This window comes from Neodiprion fabricii, chromosome 3, assembly GCF_021155785.1.
Source record: "Neodiprion fabricii isolate iyNeoFabr1 chromosome 3, iyNeoFabr1.1, whole genome shotgun sequence".
Taxonomy (NCBI): domain Eukaryota; kingdom Metazoa; phylum Arthropoda; class Insecta; order Hymenoptera; family Diprionidae; genus Neodiprion; species Neodiprion fabricii.
The window spans coordinates 23,562,370-23,582,677 of record NC_060241.1 but is presented as its reverse complement, the minus strand read 5'-3'; the positions used below and the strand labels follow the sequence as shown (position 1 = coordinate 23,582,677).

Here is a 20,308-nt window from a genome sequence, read left to right as displayed (position 1 = left end):
GCCCCTTCTTTTTCGTTTCCCCTGATCGTCGCTTCTTCTTTTCTTAATTCAACGCTATCCGCATCCACGCGCCTTCTCGCTCCTATCATCTTTCCCAATGTGAAATATTCAGTACGTACGTATATAATGTATACATTCGATAGTTTTACAGAGAAACGTATTACTTCGTTAGAAATTGCGTGAAAGATAGAAAAATTATAAAACCACCCCCAATTATACAACCTCTATTTCTTCGTATTTGCGGCTTCTTACGCGTTTTCTTCTTTCTTCTCCTTGACTAATTTCCTCGACGCACCCTGTACAAACTCAACTATTCTTTGCGTGTATGCAAACTAATCGCAAACTTTGCAACAGAAATTAGACATTTGTAAATAAAACAGTCATACACCTACATCATTTAAACCAAATTTATAGTCCTCAATTTTTCATGGAACTTGGCATTTTTTCACGTCTTTTAAATTCCTGCTCAATTCACCGTTTGAATATGAAATCGCTCTGGAAACTACTGCGTAGTCAATGTGTCAGCAGGAATCGTTGACTGGTGGAAAAGAAATCAACATATTCGGAAAAGTTATTTTATGATGATGATGATGATGATTAGACAGAGAGAGAAAGAGAGAATAATGTTGGCACCGTGCAGAACAAGACGGTTAAAAATGCGGGATTTTCAAGATGCGTGTCGTAGTGAAGTTTTTCATACTATTTTACCGCGCTAATGCCTGCGGAGCAAGTAAGCAATTCATTAAAGCTTATCCCATAAGCTGAGTCCGTGTTCCCTTTATCCGACGGCATTCCCACGTTCTATCCGGGAATAACGTTCCATTTTATCCTGACCCGCTTATAGGCTTGCACACTGCGACGACGTGCAGACAACGAGAAACGTGCAATAACAACTCTCAAAGATTTGTCGCGGGTGATTCTGTCCTCGATTTTTCTCCACCCTTATTTTAGTCGGACGCAAATGGCAGAGGGTGGAAATATTTCGCGGAAAAGAGACGCGACGCGCTTCGAGATAACGCCAGATAACGCAAAGTTCGAAGTGAGGCCAGTTAAGGAAAACAATAATCGACTTCGGCCCCGAGTTTTCCTGCAGATGTAGGACAGAGTTCGCCGTATTCCCACATCTTTCGAGTCAGTCATCGTCGAACGGTATTGGAAATACGCGACGTCGAAGAGAAGCGAAACATCGCCAACCAATCTTCCCGAGTCTTGTCGTACATGCGGATATTCTCTCGAGGCTTCAATTCAATTTCAATACGATGAAAATATTCCGCGACACAAGTTTCCAAGCCTTCTGCAGTGTTACGTCGCGAACATACCGCAGGCGAAATAGTATTGAGCCAAATTTATCCTGAGAATGATATTTCAGGCCATATTCAAGCTGCAGGAGCTTCTTTTGCAGGAAAGATTTGTTAAAAAAAAAAAAAAAATAATGGTCAACATGTACAACGACGGTGACAGAAATTCTTTGCAACAGCTAGAATTTTTCCAGGTCGACTAACGGACTTGCAAAAATTGTAAATCTCCCACTTGGTTAGATAGGTACTTGCATTATCTTTTATACATAATTCGTTATCAGAAATTCCTGCCGTTACTGTGATATTAACATTGAAATTAGCTGATCCAGGGAATAAACTGTATCCGCGTGTGTGCGAATGCGGTTGAAATTCATTGAACGTTGCGTGATTTCGAAAGCTCGGCAAAGCTACCTTTAAGTAACCCTGGGTCTCTTGCCCGGTACTGCGATTGTATAATAAAGTAATCTTGTTCGGTTGAGCTAAGCTCGTTTGAGCCACGTGTAACGTAATGAGTGTGGGGGTGCAGATATAGAGCCAACGGGTAAAAGGTAGAAGTATAGGTGGTACATGTGCTTATTTATTTACACCAGCCGGTGCGTCCGCGTGTAAATCCGTGAGATAAAGTCGCGATAGGAATATCAAGCAGGTTGTTTCCTGGATTTCAGAAGGGCCTGCAAGTGAAGGTTATTTTATTATCCGTCAATGCGAATGGATTTCTGCGGTGTTTTTATCAACGTCTTGAAATACGCGGCGAAATTTCGTTCCGCCTCTCGACTCGCTCTTTGAAACAAGATTTTCATGTCCGCCGCAAAAGCTTGCACGAATTCTATCCGAAATCAGCTACAATACAAGAGTAATCGAGACATTATGTAGATTATTGAATCTGCACCTGCAGAGATCGTTTAGAATTTGATTCAGATCACGTTATCGAATGATGGACCTTAATTTCAAATTGAAATTCTTCCAAGCTTTAGCTACTGTTACACGTGGCGCAATGATTTTGCATTTTACATTTCTTCGGTGTTTGCTTCAATTATGGATATTAATCGCGCCTCCTGCACTCCACCCGCGGATTCGTTTCCCTCGCCCTTCACCCCGAGGTTTGCCCAGTTTTGAGAATTTAATTCTCGCCCAAATTGAAATTCCTAATGTCTATTGAATAACGTTTAGGGAAACTGATGAGTGGAGAAAAATTGCTTTTAATTAAAACTTAAACGGGCTACGTTACATTCGCGAACGATGCACGTATACAATACGTACACACGTAATATACACATGTAATATCCACACATATAAGGCTGCACGGATCGATGCGATAATGATAAAAACAAAAAAAATTGATTAAAAACCATAATTTTTTGGGAAATGCGCTGCAGAAATCGGGGCGATTAATTCACGATTCGTGAAAGTAACTTTTAATTAAACACGTTCAAGACCCCTCCTCTCCCCTTCCCCCCCCCCCCCCCCCTTGCCCTCTTGTTTCTCTCACTCACGTATTTTCCCTTGAATAATTACAACCACGTGGAATTTAATCACTCGTTTGATAACAATAATGCTGATAATAATCGCTATTATCATTATTATCAGATCTTTTTATTCGGGGGGGGGGGGGATATTCATCCCGATGCCGCGTTTACGGGGCTGGTGGAAAAGCCCAAAACGAGTAGTTTGAGGGCCCATCTAATCCCATGACCGTTGTATATATATATATACGCCTTGCGCTAATTCTGAAATTGTATTGGCCCATAAACGAGGTGAGATACGAATCTAATTCGGCGGGCAGTGAAGGGGATCGATTCGCGAACGGATGAGAAAACGGAGTGAGCGTCTTTTTTTGGCCCGGGTACTGTAGTTGTTTGGGGAAAAAAGTAATACGATAGAGATCACGGGGTTCGCTCGTAAACGGCTTTCCGAGAATTTTCCGTGAGAGAAAAGTCTATCTTCGATTTGTTTGTCGATCACTTGTTATTATCATGCTTTCACCCAGGAACGAGTCGCTTCGCCAATTTTCTTCAGCGCTGTGTTCGGTCGTTCGACACTTCCGTTTGACGTAGGTATATCTCTGCCTCTGTTGAACGCTTCTCTGCCTTTGAAGTGTTCACGGAATTACGTAAATGAGCCGTTGCGCCAAGCGCATACAATTTTCCCCTTCGGCTCTCACATTTTTCAATTCCAGCTCAAGACTCTGTTTTCAGAGAGTAAAGGAAGTTGCTTTAGTCAGCTTGAAAATTGAAACTTCTCTTCCCGCTAGATCTTTACATTTTGTTCGATTTTCAAAATCAATCCTGACTACGTTTTTAGCTAAATCGGTCTCGTTTTAAATATTTTCATTTTTGCAAATAAACGATTTTCTTGTTTGTCGGGTATTCGTTAAGAAATATCTTCTGTACGAAAATATTCCGTCTCTCATCGAGTGAAAAATCCGAGGGGCTATTCTTTCCTGCAATGATTAGAAAATATTCCGATTGTAATCGATTCGAAATCATTTTCTTTGTCATGGATATTTACTTGCGAAGTCAGTGGAAAGGATTTTTAACAGTACTCATAATTACTGGAAATCAGTACAAGAAAAGCGAGACGTACGCGGAGAGAAAAATCTGAGAAAAATTACCCTGCCGTTACTATAATCTTGATGTAAAAAACACCTAATGCAGTTTTTACCGTGCTGCATCAGAAAGATGCGTCGTCACATTTAAAATTTTGTGCTGCCGAAATACATAGTTTCTAAGCAAGGTAGTAATTTTTTTCATAAACACCCATAATTTTTGTAACATGCATCAATAAAAACTGCATTAGGTATCTTTTACATCACGATTAGTAACAGCAGGGTAATTTTTCTCAGATTTTTCTCTTCGTGTAGCGTATCGAGGTATGATAAAAAAAAAATGATCGGAACTGGAAAGGATCAAATATTGCGGTAAAGAAGTAAAATGTAAAATAGTGGAAATAGAAGATGTTTCTGCTAAGTTGCTGAGAAATTCGAAAGTAGAGGCAAAATCGGGACTGACAGAGACCCCTGTGACATTTCTATTTCGCCGTCATACGCAAATTCATGACGAAATTTCCAAGATCGATTTTCCTTAAAGCGTCGCTGGAAACCCTCTGCAGGCTCATTAAATTTTAACCTATCGAGCGTCGCTGCTGAAATTATTTCGCTATCGCTAGGAGCGTCGCAAGTTTTGTTTAAACCGGTCTTCAATCAATAAGGGTAAAATAACTAAATATTGATATAAGCGCGCACGTATACACGTACATGTACAATACCATACATAGGTAAGATGATAAATTTGTGTGAAAAAACAAGAATATCACTTGGCTGTGAAACTCTGCAAGTTGAACGACTTCGCCGCACTTTATACTAATAAGAAAGTTTATTACCACGGAGAAGGAAAACAAGGAAAAGGGCGGAGGTCGCGGTTCTTGGTTCACTTGCAAATCGGCCAAGTTTTCGCATAACCGACCCGCGGACTTTCAGAAACGCGTCTCCTCGCCTCTTCTCGGCAAGCCGGCATCGCAGCTCTCATTCGACTGCAGATAGCAGCAAGCCAAACCCTGCAGGCTCATCTGTGCAGTCAGTGCCGGTTCTGTTTGAGGCACAGCAGCCGCCCCTCGGGGCGAAATTATGCAGTACAATTGTTCTTTAGATTTCAAAGGAACCCCGACGTTGCTGCGGCTTGATTATCTCCAATCGTTTCGTGCAGCCGCTTCGATTCGAGTCTCTATTTCCGGGATTCGTCCCCCTCCGTCTGCCCGCAGATGTGCAGACGCCCGATTTTTAGAACCGTGCACGAGACGGATCGTGTTTAAATATTGAAAAAGCTGCAGGCGCGACGCGACGAGCTGACGAATCACGAGACGATAATTCGACATCTAAAATTACGAGTGAGCAATATTTAAGTCTTACCTCTGAGTCATAGTGGTAAGTATTCTTACCATCTATTTTATATCCATTTTTTTGGTATATTTAGCGAACTTTTCGACATACTTCTTTGCGGTTTATTTGCTATTACCGACAGTATACTAAAAAGTATTCAATACTCGAGAGTAATTATTGCGATATAATGTAAATTATTATTGTTTGAAACAAATTGATCGAGAAAAATTGTGAAAATTGAATAATTCATTTCCGAAAAAGTTACCTTACTGCACATATACATGTTTTACATAAATTACAAGTTTTTGGTATCGTTGATTAAAAATCTGAAATCCGATTTTAAAAATTCATGATGGCGGATCCAACATTGGGGACGGTAATTTCAAATTCGATCGAATCCAGAGAAAAAAAACCTGTCCACGGGTTTTTGGCGTCGCTGATTACACATCTGAAACCAGATTATGAAAATTCAAATTGGCGAATCCAATTAGCTACCCCGAAAACACTTGCATAAAGTACGTTTTTTGTCCGCAATCGATTAAATTTTAACTTTTCGTCCGCTAAATTGAATTATTCAAAATTTGATTTTGGATTTTTAATCAACGATCCAAAAAACCATAGAATACTAACTTGTTATCAAAGCTGGCTCGAAGAATCAATCGCCAAGTGAGATGCACGGATAATCGGCGAAAATGAGCCAATGGATGAACAAAAAAGCGGAGAATTTTCTTTCGGGAGGGTTAAACGCCGTTCATGTGCTTTGGAAAATTGAAAAATTCATTCGATTGAATTAACGCTGCTGCCCGGTACGTTGAGCCTCGGGCATGCCAAATGTGTTTGACGCGAAACCGAATATCAGCGGATCACGTACACGAGCACTGATCTACCACGAGGGACTTCCAGCCTCGGGCTGTTCAAGATTAAACGACAAATGTCAAGCACAAACTCTCCCCGGGGCGACAATTCGCGTATGCAAATGTTCACCCTTTGCCTGCAGACAACGGTCTAACGATCCTTTCGACCACCGATCTGTTCCGTTGCCATCGACGCGGTGCATTCACAATAAATCCAAGGACTCAAATTTTTACTATACCGTAAAGTTCGTGGTAGCTGTTCTTTAAACGTTTATATATTTCAAAGGCTTGAGAGTACAAGATTTAATTTTTCTAGAATGCTAGTATGATTGAACGCAGCGATAAAGTACGAAAAAAATTGTAGTGTTCTATTACAGTTGACAGTATTTGGTTGCTATTTAATTATACATTGTTGTTAACGTAGAGTCCTTCTGGTTGCTCCTGCTGTTCGTAACCAATTGAAGAGTCTCCCGAATGGAAAACGCCCCTTTGGTCAGAAAGTAATAGGGGAGGACATTTTTTCCTTTTCAGAAATTAGTGTGAGCTGTAAATCTCTGCTATGTGACTTGCATGTGAGCCACGATCGAGTTGAAATTACGAGGCATTTTAAACATTAAGGACTAGCAACTTTCCGGCACTGCCAATGAATCAATCAGCCGATTTTCTTTTTTACACTTGTAAGTTTGAAACAAAAATAGACGTTCATCCTCTCAATTCGCCGTACGGATTCTCGTTCTCATCAAATCAACCGACCGACCGATTAATACTGCGTTCTTGCGGATGACAACGGTCTGTCAAAATGGCGGAATGTTGATAGTTCGTTCCACTTCAAACGAATGGCTGTACGTGCAGGTTCAATCTGTTTCAATCCCTGGTCGCGTTTCATCGAACAGAAGCATCGGGTTCCATTCGAATGAATCACTGCCCCGCAAAATCACTGTGCAGAAAAAAAGTGTCGAGCCAAATCGAGCCACTCCTCATTAGCACCCCCCTTATACGCGTATCAATAATGAAAAAAAAAAAAAAAACTACATTCACTGCGAGATACGCTTCGCTTCTATACGCAGGTGATACTCGAAACTTTTTCGATTCACATAAAATTTCAACTATGTACAGATCGTTCGAGTTTCATAAAACAAATATTTTCTTGCCAATTTTGAATTAATCCTATTTAGTGAGTTTCCTGGATATTCGGTCAAATAACATCATCAATTGACAATATTCAAAATAATTCTCGCACCACAATTTTTCTAAAGAACAAAAGTTGGCATTCAATTTAACCGTAAAATTATGCTACTTGTATACGTACAAATTTTCAATCGAAAAAAAATTTCCGACCAAATGGAAAAATTCAATTGCGAGAATAATTTTTATATAGAATTTGAAGATGCTTATTATCGCGTTGACTTCGTGTTTGCAAGTAAATGACATAGTTCAATGGTTAGTCATCGGATCGCACATTGGGTGCCAATTTTGTTCTTCGTAATTTCCAGAACAATTGTGGCATGATCTATGAATTTTAATTATAACATAAAAAAGAGAGTGTGATGTTATTTTGGAAACACTAAAATTTCCCCTACTTTGAACTAATGGCCAGGAACTTACTAAATTATACAATCACTTCAAACGGTCAAGAAAATATTCGTTTCGCAAATCTTTCGAGATGTTGAAAAATTCTCCACCAATCGAAAAAATTCGGATTGTCACTTAAACGTCCCACTGAAGTGTAGCGTGATATTTATTCCTTTGAAAATTCGGATACAAATAAATTTGTCACCCAGCTGGACGAAATCTCTGAAGACCGGCATTCTCAGTGCAGTGTCTGCATAAATGAATGAGTAAACACGTCCGCCATTCCTGTAGGACATCGCGACCCTGTGACGTCCGAGAGACTGTACAACGCATGCGGATCGGTTTTCCCAGCGTGTCCGAAGGGTGCATTTTGCGCCCTTCCACCCTCGGCGCTTGTCGGCTTGTACACGCGTTTGCGCTTATCCAACACAAACCCGGCGCCGTTATACACGCCACACTTAGCCAGCCCGACCAGACCTGGGCCTGCAAAAATGGTCGCCCATGTTCGCCGGAGATCCAAACGGTTGTCCGTGGTTTTTCTTTTGCGCTCAATACCGAGACACCGACCGCCGTCTGACCAATGCGCAATCAGGAGATCAAACGGATTTATTTTCCTTCCAATCGGCTGAGTGTATTTTCCTCTGGCTTCTACAATCTTTCCATTAATGATTATGCCCAGCTTGAGGTCACTGGAGGTAACCAGTGTGTCACGGAAACTGATTATCATAGGATCCAAACGTCGAGTTTTGTTTTTCTCAAGTATTATCAATTCTAACGGGTTTCAAATATTCGTAATTGATGGCTGCTGTTTAAACATCAAAAAACGTATTTAACATTATTAATCTGTGGATAATTTGTTGGTTTTTTTTTTTTTTTTTTTTTTTAGTAAAAACCGTTGTCTGTCGTAAATTGAAAATAGTAAACCAGTAATCTGTCACGTGGAAAGAAAAAATATTGATAGTTGTGTCCTTTGGTTATCAGTATCCGTGACACAATATGATCCCCGTAATTACTTCGATACCCTTAAATCGCGGCGAGTAATTTTTTGGCTCACGGTTTTTCATCGATATTTCTAACTCGTCAAATTGTGTAACGTTTCACATCTCTCTGACGGATTTGGAGAATATTTGTAGAGGGTGGAAAAGAGTATAGAAATAGAACAACGATCCAGTGAATGAATATTCTTATCATTGTCCCGATTAGCGCGTTCGAAAATTACAATCCCTGCCCTCGTAATAATTCCTTCTATATAATCGTTCAATGTTACGTGAAGAGACATTGTTCCCGAAGAAGATAAAATTACCGTGAATATGCACGAGCATCCGCGATACGTGTCGGGAATGATTCATATTGAACGCGGCAAGTGCTCGTCGTTGAATGAAAAACGAGAAAAGAAAAAGAGAGAAGAAAAAAATCCAATTACAGGTAATCCTTGTCCATTGTCGAAGCGACTACTTGACACGACGTGGAAACGGTTGCCTCACGTGTGTTTCAACTTGCGAAGCATATATCGGAGGAAATGGGAGAAAGAGCGGAACGATTCGGACCGAGGTGGATCCCAGCCGCGGTATTTACCAAATAAATTTCTCCAAAGTAAATAAAAATCTACCAACCACGAATCGTACCCTCGTTTATAAGTCCATCTGCCCTCTTTATAAGCCCCCCTCGCTTACCGCGTGTCGGCACAATTTCGGCTCCCGACTTTCAACGCCTCTTTAAATGCGGTGTGTACTCTTCCGCTTAACTTTCAATCAACCGAGGTTCACCCTGCGGATCCTGTATCCTCTGCAGCACAGCCTGACTAATTTAAAAAAATGTGAAAAGAAGAAGATTAAGGGGATCCGAATTCAGTCGTTGTGTTAGTTTCGTCGTATCACCGAAAATTCATCCGATCTGGTATTATGAGCTTTTCCATTTTCGTTACTGGCCTGCAGGGACGAAATTTTCAATGTTTTTCCGTATACATCTTCAACCGAATAATTAAACGCAATTTTCTTCTTTTCTTGTCACCGATCGATCAGCCTCAAAAGTATATCCTTGTGCTTTTTCGTCGTTTTTTTTTTTTTTACCACCATCGAAGGCGGATAGAGTGAAAAAAATATTCGGGTCAACTCGGGTACGTGAGGTTCTGAAATCCACCCCAGGGAAATCGTCGATAACTCTAAGATCAAATAACCCCCGACTTCTTTCATGCGACTTTTAATTTTCAGGGTTGAGGAATTCCTTGATTCGAACAAATTTTTAAAAATTCCACAAATCTTAAAATCAGCTTAGTTATCGAAATATCGTTTTTATTCACCAATTATTCATTCTCGCCGACTTTAATTGCGCGGAAAATGAGAACCTCCAAATTGTTATCCGCACCCGCAGAATCAACGGTAGGTAATTTGCGTGAGTGACTCGACGCCAAGTGGCAAACACACCGTGTACATATGCTTGCGTGCCTGGTTAATTCCTATTTACTGTAACTTGACAAACTCACCACCCGCGTAAGGATTCGCGCTTATTCATCGCGGATGGAACAGTTACACGATGCCGAATAGACTCAAAGTACAAAGCGCGAGGAATGGTTCAAGCTCCATTTGTTTTTAATATATTTATTTATATATTTTTTTTTTTTCTTTCATCGCCTCTCTCCGGAATTCACGCGAAATTGTATACAATTTGTATGCGTGAGAATTTCATTCCTCTGAGACGTTCCTTTCTGTATTTCAATTGAAATTCGATTTTTAACGTTATAAAACCTTAATACAAAAGGCGCTTCCTTCTTCCCTGGAAAACGATACTTGAGTATAAGGTATCTACCAGCACTGTTGTGAAGTGAAAAATGAAATTAAAAATCAAAAAAAATAAATGAATAGAAAATTGGCAGATATCGTGAAACACATCCTGCGTAATACCGGGATTAGAAACTTAGAACGGGATTTGAGATGACGGAATTTACGTATATCCGGTGACACGCCCTTGACGAAACGATTCGCGGGTCATCGCGTGTCTCGGATGTTGCTTATTGCCGGAAACTTGGAATTCGCAGCTTTCCTAGGCGTGCCGCTTAATTAACAGTGTGTCTGCGAAATCACCGGGTTATAGCCCTCTTGATTGTATGCGATAACCTAATCAATCAATGCATGGGTGAATGACGTGCGAATAACGCGAAAGACGCGTGTTTCAGGCGCTCAAGTTGAATTATAATACAATATAGGAACGCCTCGACTAACGGTGTGATTATTTGACCCAATTCCGGTCGATTCATTCTTTCTTCTTTGACGTCCTCATCCAAGTCAATATGACGAGCGAATGATGTATAGGGCCTACAGACAGGCATCGCGCAACAAACTTGATGAAATCAAAAAATGATGAGTGATACAAGTGCAAAAAGTGAAGCTGAACTTGATCGAGGTGAGGAACAGGAGTCAAGAACGACGCCATATTCAAATGAGTCTTCAGTCGGGGACATGACTTTGAAATGATCGCAGCGTATCTTCTATTTTTTTGTTTTTTCACAAAAAATTTATTATTTCCAATTATGATGTATCGCGAACCGAACTCGAGACTATTCGCCAAATTATCTGCAATAAATTATCACAGTCATGACACAATGTGCGTAAATGCGGCTATGAAGTCATTGATTATAGAGTAACATGTAATGATTTTGCGGTCAACGGATTTGTTATAAACGGAGAAGCAAAGGAATCAATGTGTATTCGGTATAGGTAATTTTGTAGAGAATTCGTTGACGAATGAAATGAGTTCATATTTATTAAATATGTACCAACTGATCACATTTGATATTGAACAAATAATTGAATAGTGTAATTGCTCAGAATCGATTGATCCTGGAGCTTTTCCTGTTGAAATTCGCGCGTTTAAAATTTATCGTAGATTGAGGGATATGAGATTAATTATATTCAAATTGATCAACTATTTTCGCAATATTTATTTCAACATTTTCTCTTTTTATTCACCCGTATGTCCTATTCGACCGGTACATCTTTAAAGGTGATCAACGCGTCAGCGAAAAGTACGCTCACCTACAACCTCTCAATTATTATACTCGGTTTAATCGAGACGACGGAACTTGGCCGAAAGTTCGAACTTGCGCGCATACCTGTAAGCCCAGCCCCATTTCGTCTTTTTCCTCCTCTCTGCAGAGGGTAAAATAAAACTGGAAGTAATTAAGGTAACCTCAGCGGTCCGTTGCACGCGTTAGAAGGTGGGTAGAAACCCGGCAAGAAACGGTGGGATCTGATCAAGCACGATACTCCATTATCAAGTTAAGAAACTAAACTACGATGCAGTTTATGCCGTTATAATATTATGCTTAAGAACTTCAACGAGCTTAACCGCGGATCCGTCGCGATGTACGTTCGATGAATATTGCAAAATTTCTCAAACTTGCTTCGGATGGGTTTTCACCCCCGTAAACTTCGCTGAATTGACGGTGCACGTGCATTACCGAGGCGATCCTCTCGCGCCTCTACCTCTATTCTCAAGGGGTTTTTATTTCAATTTCTGGGCCGTCTAGCAAGTTCATCCTACAGAATTGAACCCGGCAACAGCGAGCAACGTTGGTTAAGCAAGATTGTGTTGGTCGGCAAGTTTGGTAGAACGGACCGGGATTTGCCCAGCATATCTTTAGGCTCTGTCAACTTCGGGCCAATTTAAACTTCGCCGTTTTATCGGAATTTGGCTAGAAATGGTAAGAAGCACCACCCGGAAACGATCGGGAAAGCGTTGTGACACGAGATGATACATTCTTGGTTTTTTAAATATCGTCAACGTGCAGGTTTCAAATGGAACGAAAGTGCGCAGCACAGCACGCATTATACGCGAACTGTGTTATGTTCACGGGGACTAGAAAATGGGGGACAAAGATTAACCTGCACGACGAAACTTTGTAATTGCTTCGTCCATAGCGAAAATACCCCACACGCGATATTGCGACATGAAACGTCCAAGACTCGGCACTTTGTCCCATATCGCTCCCAACATCTTGCGCAAAAAGTGCGTGCAAGCTACTTCAATCCTTGCGATTTAATCCCCACGACTTTCGAAAATGACTCCACAGTACTTGAAGCTGACTAATTGGTCAAATTTGATACTGGTTGGTGGATCGATGATTAAATATGATAACATCTGTACTTGAATCGATACCCTATTTGCACATGCACAGAAGTTTGCGTGATTGTTGAAATCGCTAGAGCACAAGCGAGCTTGATCACGATATGTCAGCAAACGAATGAAAGTGAATTCGATTCATCCAACAGCCATCACAACCACGCTACGCGTCAGATGCGTACGTGGCTGTCCTCTGAGTGTAAATTGAAATCGTTCAAGCGACATTCGCTGTACATCCCAACGTGTGCAGGTCAAGCGAAGGAAAGAAGGCGCCGACCTGATTCTCAATATCGACTCGTCATCGGAGCTAGTGACCGGCGACACCCTTACCGAGGGGAGTCAAGTAACTAGTCGGCAAGAGCCGGCAACTGGGTCATACGACACCGCATGCACCACGTAATTGCATTCCCACCGGTGGATATGAAGTGCCTACTGACAATAAGCCAGAAACTGCAGAAGTGCCGAGTGTTTGTTTCTTTTGTATGAATTTCAGAGACAGCTCGAACTCCTGCGCCGTTTCTCCGCGTTTCCATTGCGTTTAACATTCTGAGCGCGAAATGAATCGGGCCGATACTTCGGACTAGGATCATTGCGGATCACCCACCGAAGCTAGTTACGCGTGTTACTCGCGTGTTGGGTCCTTTCCATTGTATTTGATACGGATCGCAGTTCAACCTGAAAGTCTCAAACCATTTACACAATTCTAATATGCAGGATTCGGTGCTCGAATAGGTTCTGCGGTTTTGATCGTAAGGTTCAAACTTTGGAGATGAATACTAGCCAAGAAAATGGCAAATGCAAAAGCGGAACGGCCTTTTGTTTTCAATATCTTGGGACTGGGGGTGGAAATCTTGACGTTCAGTGCCTGGTCAGGTCGAAAAAAGGTTCCCCTTTGTTCCACAGCAATTCCAGCTCATTGAAATTTGGCAGTCATTGTGCCGAGACCGCTCGACTAAATCCCACCTCTTGGTTAAAAACACTTCGCAGGAAATTCAACGCGATCGGTGCCCCGTGGGGAAAAAGATTTTCGCGAATGTGCAGAGCAGCCCTTATCAAGGACAGTTCCGCATAGCGCAGGGACCGCCACTCCATGCATGGATTAGTAGAGAAACTGAGGTCCCGGAGCGGGGCGGATGTGACCGGGTCTAGTGGGGATATCAAACATTGATTATCAATTACCGGTACAATCAATGACGTTCCAATTGTTAGTGGACATCCTGTAAGCGCGCGCGTTCGGACTGCCGCGGCGGTCGTCGCTTTTCTGAATCATTTATTTATCGCCTGGGAACCGACAATGAGATCTCGAATCGAGACTTTGTGTGCGTAAAATTCACAAACGGGAACATTGTGCGCTAGCAACTTTCCGATAACGTCAGCATCGAGTGAGGTTTCGACAGTTCCGTTGTTATTGTCACATTGTCGCCCATCCAACAAACTGCCCCATGTACGTACAATGCTGTAGATAATTTAAATTTTCCGCCTGTGTTTGTTCGCCGGTGTAATGCGAATTTCCATATCTGACTCACTCTACTAAATCAACAATAGCCATCCATCTTTTCTTTTTCCAGTCTATCAACCACTCGCACAAGGGTGAGCACTGTAGGTTAGAGTTGCCTAGAAGCATCCCTTCTATCTTGATTTATGGCAGAAACTGGAGGGGTGGATGGGACGCGTCTTAAGGGATTGTTTTCAGAGGGATGAATTTCAGTTCACTCGGATTTAGAATTCGGGACATTTATACATCTGAGAGATATTTTCGTCTCATATTATGCCGTAGATAATGAATCATGAAATCTGACGTGATGCTTTGAAGCCTTTATTGGCAAGTGGGATCATGTAAGTTATTGCATAAGATTTCGAGATTACACGTACATAGGAGAGTTACGCTATTAGTTTACGTTTTTCTTTCCTTTTCGTGCTTTCGAGAGAAGGTGAAAAATGTCTCAAGTCACGATCGTGACTGCACGAAAAGACTCTACGGATTTTTTATGTTCAAAGAACACGAAGAGTGAAATTCATCCGATTTCCACTATCTATGACCCTTGCGTACATCTTTTTTATGTCCGCCATTTGCCGGTTTGCGCACTTATCGCTGTGTGTGTCACAGTCAACCCTCCCTTATCCTTGCCCTTTTGATACATCTAACAGCTTTGAGGCAGTGCAGACGCGATGATGAGTGAACTTTAACGAGTATCTACACCCTCGCTGCGCGCTTAAATATCTCTACATTTGAGGGTTGAGGGGGAGGAAGGGAGAGAGAAGGACGCGAGTTCGTTTAACACTCCTTTTTCGTCATTCGAAATGAAAGTAAAAGCCATCGAGACGCGAACTGCTAAGTAAGATGCTGACACATTATCGTTCAGCGGCATTGATTGCATTTCACTTTGGTTCGTCCGTTTGTGAATGTGATTCTGACGCGAGAGTTCAGCACAAACAGTGGCGTTTGGTAAATTGGTTTGAAAAACGAAAATCCCAGCTACGACGAAACTGGGGTTTCTTTATTCATTCGTCTTTCCCTCCATTCTCTCGTATTTATACCTACACACGCGTAACGTAAATCTACTCCTGCCTGCGTGGAGGAGAACTTGCAAGGCCTGTAAAAAAAAGTCCTGGGATTCGGAGCGGCTAATGGCTGGCCCGACTAATGGAGTCCCTTGGACGGACTTCAAGAGAGTTGGAGGGAGGATATGAAAGAAATGGAGAAAGTGAAAAAGGGAAAATGAATCGGAAAAGAACAAAAACGAAATTGGACTGGTACGAGGTACCGATGCGGGGAAAACGCGCACGGGCAGACGGGCAGGCACAATCCAAAGACGTAACCAGTGCAAATACTCGAATGCGGATGTATACAGTTATAAACAAACACTGTAAACCGGTACCCGGGTACAATTGTTACTGTTTACTAAAGCGCTGGCCGTATAACCAATTCCAGGCTTATTGCGGCGGCGCTGTAAACACTGAACGGAATAATATTCCACGCTGGAACATCGGGCTCAACTGCTCACACAGGAATTTGCATCCATTAAGGATGCACCGGGTGTAAATGCCAATAAAAGTAAAAGCACTGTAAAATCAGAGACTAACAAGTGACATAGAAACTGATCAAGTTGAATTTCATTGAAAGAGTCGATGCTTAATAGTCAGATATTTTGAAAGCGCCAATTGGAATGAATATTTTTTATTCGCCGATGTTGACTTTAAAAAGCGATCGTACGATTATTCTATTATTTATACTATTTTAGTCGATCAGGGACTCGTTTTAACTTACCGACGAATGAATTCTTTACAAATCACCAAGGCTTGTGGAATTTGTGAAAAATCGACTTTACGTTCGGAATTTTTTATTTTCACACCCTAGTCGCTTGCGTAAGTCATAAATCCATTAAACGCGATACGATTCGTTAGCTTTCACGGAACATTTGACGCTTCCGTGTCCAATGAAATACCGACAAGGACGACAAGGCCGCGTGCTTTCTAGTCCAAACACGATATCCAACGACCACGGTGAAATTTCCTTTTGTTCACGAGGAACCTCGTGCTTATTTTACCCCAGCCCATAAGCCACGTCTCGCATTTTCGTAACACCTAGCCTGAAATTTTTACTTTCTTGTTTTTTCTTCTCGTGAAGAAAGGTTTCCCGCACTCGAGTCCACGCGTCTCTTGTTTCCCATTGCCAAATTTCATCCGGCCATTCACATTCAGATCAAAACACGGTATTTTAACGATTGTATGAGAGAGAAAAAAAAAAAAAAAGTACAGAGGCGTGCAAAATTTTTATCCACGGCTCGACACAATGTTGTTCGAACGATTCTCTTCATCAGTTTAATCAAACAATTTTATTGCTCACGTGCCGTTTACCGTAGAGCGTGTTCTACAACTACAGGTAATAAACATGTAACGAGCAATTAGCGATATAAAAACGCTCGGAGAGTGCGACATGATTTAAAAGGGCGAATGGAAGTTTTCATACGCGAGGTAGTGCCGGGTGAGAGAATAAAACTGGAAAATCAAGTGCGTTTCACACGCGGTACGAGTAAAAGAGGACAAGCCTCGAGTTGGCTGTTGGCGTTAGAAATTGCTCAACCGATAACCACTGCCATCCCCTTGATTCGCCTCGCTACCCCGGATCCGATGAACTCGGTTTGACCTCGCGCTCGAGCACCTTGGGATGCGCCGAGATTAAAGCGAATACCTCGAGCGCGTCCGACGGTACCGAATCAGCTAATCCGGCCCAAACACCGCCGGCAAACCTCGAATAACGCCGCTCGACGATGGTTAAGCACGGCGACAGACGCGGACGCGTGGCACGGTGGAAACGGAGACGCGGAGACCGCGGGCAGATATTGCGGCGAGGTTGAAATCCGTGTGAGATAAGGAGCGGGTGTGAGGGATGGCAAGCGCGAGATCGTAACTCGAGACAAGGGATGAAGGAAGTGAGAGAGAGAAAGAGAGAGGAGAGAGAAAAAAGGAGATCATATTTCTGCAGGGGAATGAAAGTGGTGAATTTCGACAGCTATGGCTGCACGGACAAAAAAGTTCCTTCATAAGGACGATGCGTAACTGCAGAGCAGCGCCAGCCGTTACGGAAAACCTGCAACAAAAGCCGCCCTTAATATACGGGACAAAAATGACGGAGCAAAGGGGTGGCGGGGTGGCTCGTTTGAGAATGGAGATGGAGATGGAGATGGAGGGAGGAGGAAAAATGAGAATTTATACTCGGGACGCGGTGCTGGAACGACGGCGTTGTCTTTCCTCGAGGTCCGCTCTGGCTGGATGCTCGCGGGGTTACAATGAGAGAGTGAACGACTTGAAGGGTCGGCTGGGATTGAGACAGGCGGATCTGACGCAGTTTGGATACCGGCTACTTCCGAAATCTCGGCACGAAGATAACGCCGCGAGATCCAGCCAAGCTGCAAGCTCCGCTTATACCGCTGGATGTGCGAGTGCTGGAAAAGCTAGGGGAAAAATAATGAGAGCCCATTTCGCGTCTTGTTTTTCTTTTTCGATTTCATTTTCGCGTCGTTCTTCATTCGACGTATTTTTATTTGCATTAATAATCCACAGCGGGTCGGACCAACGATCAAAATCCAATTTACCTCGATGTTCGTTATATCTTCATTCATCTTGTCTTCGCACGGTGAATATAATGCACTTGTGAAAGCTCGCTTTTTCCCCGGCTATGTTTGGCACTCGCGGCTATGAAACCTCGCCACAAAACAACGCTCAACAGATACTGGTACACCGCACAATAACGATTAAAATTCACTCGTAATTTCACTGATCAAAAATCGCCTGCAATATTTTACACACTGTGCGACGTTTCCAACGTATCGTTACAATAATATAGCCCAATTCGCTACATAGGAGCAATTGTGTGACCTGATGACTCGCGGATCTACTATTGAGATTAGCTCTTGGTATATCTTACGTACCTTTGTATAACCTATACCCTAAATTTACAATATCATACAAAAGTACGAAAATGATAAATAGAAGTTTCCCGCTACGATTTCATCCCCTGTATTCTTGATACTCGCGTGCTACATCGTTCAGTTTTCTATATTGTATATACATGAAAACGGGGGAAGTTTTTTAGTACGATATTTTATCTACCGAAGAACCGATGCAAGTTAAAAACACCGGCATGGTTTTACTGTCGCTTTAAGGTGGATATCGGAATACAGTGGACTCTGATTTCCTCCGTGAACGTAATACCGGCATAAAATCGTAGCGGTGGTACGTCGTACGTGCCTGCCACAAGGTGCGATCGGTATGATCGAGGAAAACGTTGAAATGTCGGGAGGTGGAAGAATGGGATGCGGCTGAAACATACGTTGCAAAATGCATCGGTATATATATAATAAATGCTCGATACGTCAACGGCGGCCAGTAAAAGCTCTTATATTGAATACGTGAATCGCATTCGCCAGCATGAATCGCCTCGGGAAAACCAACTGCACATGCAGAAAGAACACTGAGTAAATCATGATTTCGAGACTACCTTCACCGCGTCTGTCAAACTAAGAAAAAGCAAATGTAAGCGTATGCTGCTCCGTGTCTCTGACAAGAAGATTTACACCCTGCGTATCCACGATACGAGATATATTATACGTATAATACCCACACACCTACCAACCTACCTTCAGCTATAACCCCCGATACATGTACCCATAAATGTCTCGTAAACTTACGAACGGCAGATGCCCTAACTTCTTGGTTCATTGTTAGTTTGCGAAATCGTGCGTATTAGATTTGCGCACGTGTTTCGCATGGATTAGTAATATTCCTGCCGGGACTGAGACCGGATCGGATTACCGGTAGATCAAAGGATCCTAATCATACCGTGGCCTACGAATGTACATCGAGTAATGATGAATCCTAAATCAATGCGTTGCTACGGCTCGACGTCATCTCTAAATTTGTACAAAGACGTGCATTGGGAATGACGGGTTTATTTTACATGTTTTACAGAATCAATTGACTCATTTTCAGCCCAGCGCGGCGAAGAGACCGTCGTTCAATTGACACCAGAAACAACATATCTTCGTTAAAACTCTGGAACAAAGTGTTCTTAGTTGCTCCGCGAATTAAGGGTGCCGCAGAAACGCCCGAATTACGTCATTGCCAGTTACTTTAATTAACAGCTTACCACAGACTCGGCGACGTTGTATAGTGCGAGATTACGGGCGTTCGTTATTAATAGAAATTTACCAATCCTCGCCTGCCTTGATGGTTGTATCGTTATTCTTTCTCATTTTTCGCGCATGGGATATTTTACACGCCAAATTTGAACTCGTTCGAATTATTGCTTGAAAGAAGCTTGACCGTTATTTCCGTTATTGTGTCTATATTGAGTTGTATGACTCAAATAAATATCATTATATTATTATTATTCTTGTTGTTGATATGGAATGGTGTGAGCCTATTTTACAAAGACTGAATTATACGCATTTCACCTCATTTAAAAAAAAAAATCAAACCTGATTCACCTTATTTCAAGTGATGCATGATGATGATGTTATGCGAACAAAGGCCAAAAGGTTCACCTCGTCAAATTAACGTATTTAATGCTCGAGTGAGAATACTGCGCTCTTTTTCTCTCTCTTTCTGTAAAGATTCCGTGCATGTGTAAGAAAACAAAATGAAAATACGTAAAACCAACAAGGACAAAGTTAATGCTAGTCATAAACAATCAGATCGTCTGAAAATGAGTTTTCAAGACGACAAATGGTAAGAACTTGTCGAAGCAGGTAATATAACACGAAGTGAAACACCACGTGCCGATCAATTTTCGTGAGATCGATATCATTCGAGTTGACGCAAATGCCTAGATTGCTTAGCAAAGCCGAGTGGTCAAAGTACGTAAATATATAGGTACGAGAAGAGAGACAAATTAATCACAACTATTAAACGGCCGTAGTTCCGCAAGTTTATCACATCATTATAATGCTGGATAATTAAATTCTCAGCCCGTTGGGTCGTTAAAATGTACCGCGCTCCAATGTCGATGGTCGCCCTTGAATAAAAATTAATTTTAATTTTAACCTCACCACTTTTTTTTTTCTTTCTTTATTCCTAATAAATTTTTCCTC

General features: G+C 41.9%; 1 protein-coding gene across 8 annotated transcripts in view; it reads left to right on the top strand.

Moving 5' to 3' along the window:
- Positions 1 to 20,308, top strand: part of LOC124178609 (fasciclin-1) — a 224,037-nt gene that overhangs the window by 108,074 nt on the left and 95,655 nt on the right. The gene's annotated exons all lie outside the window — the stretch shown is intronic.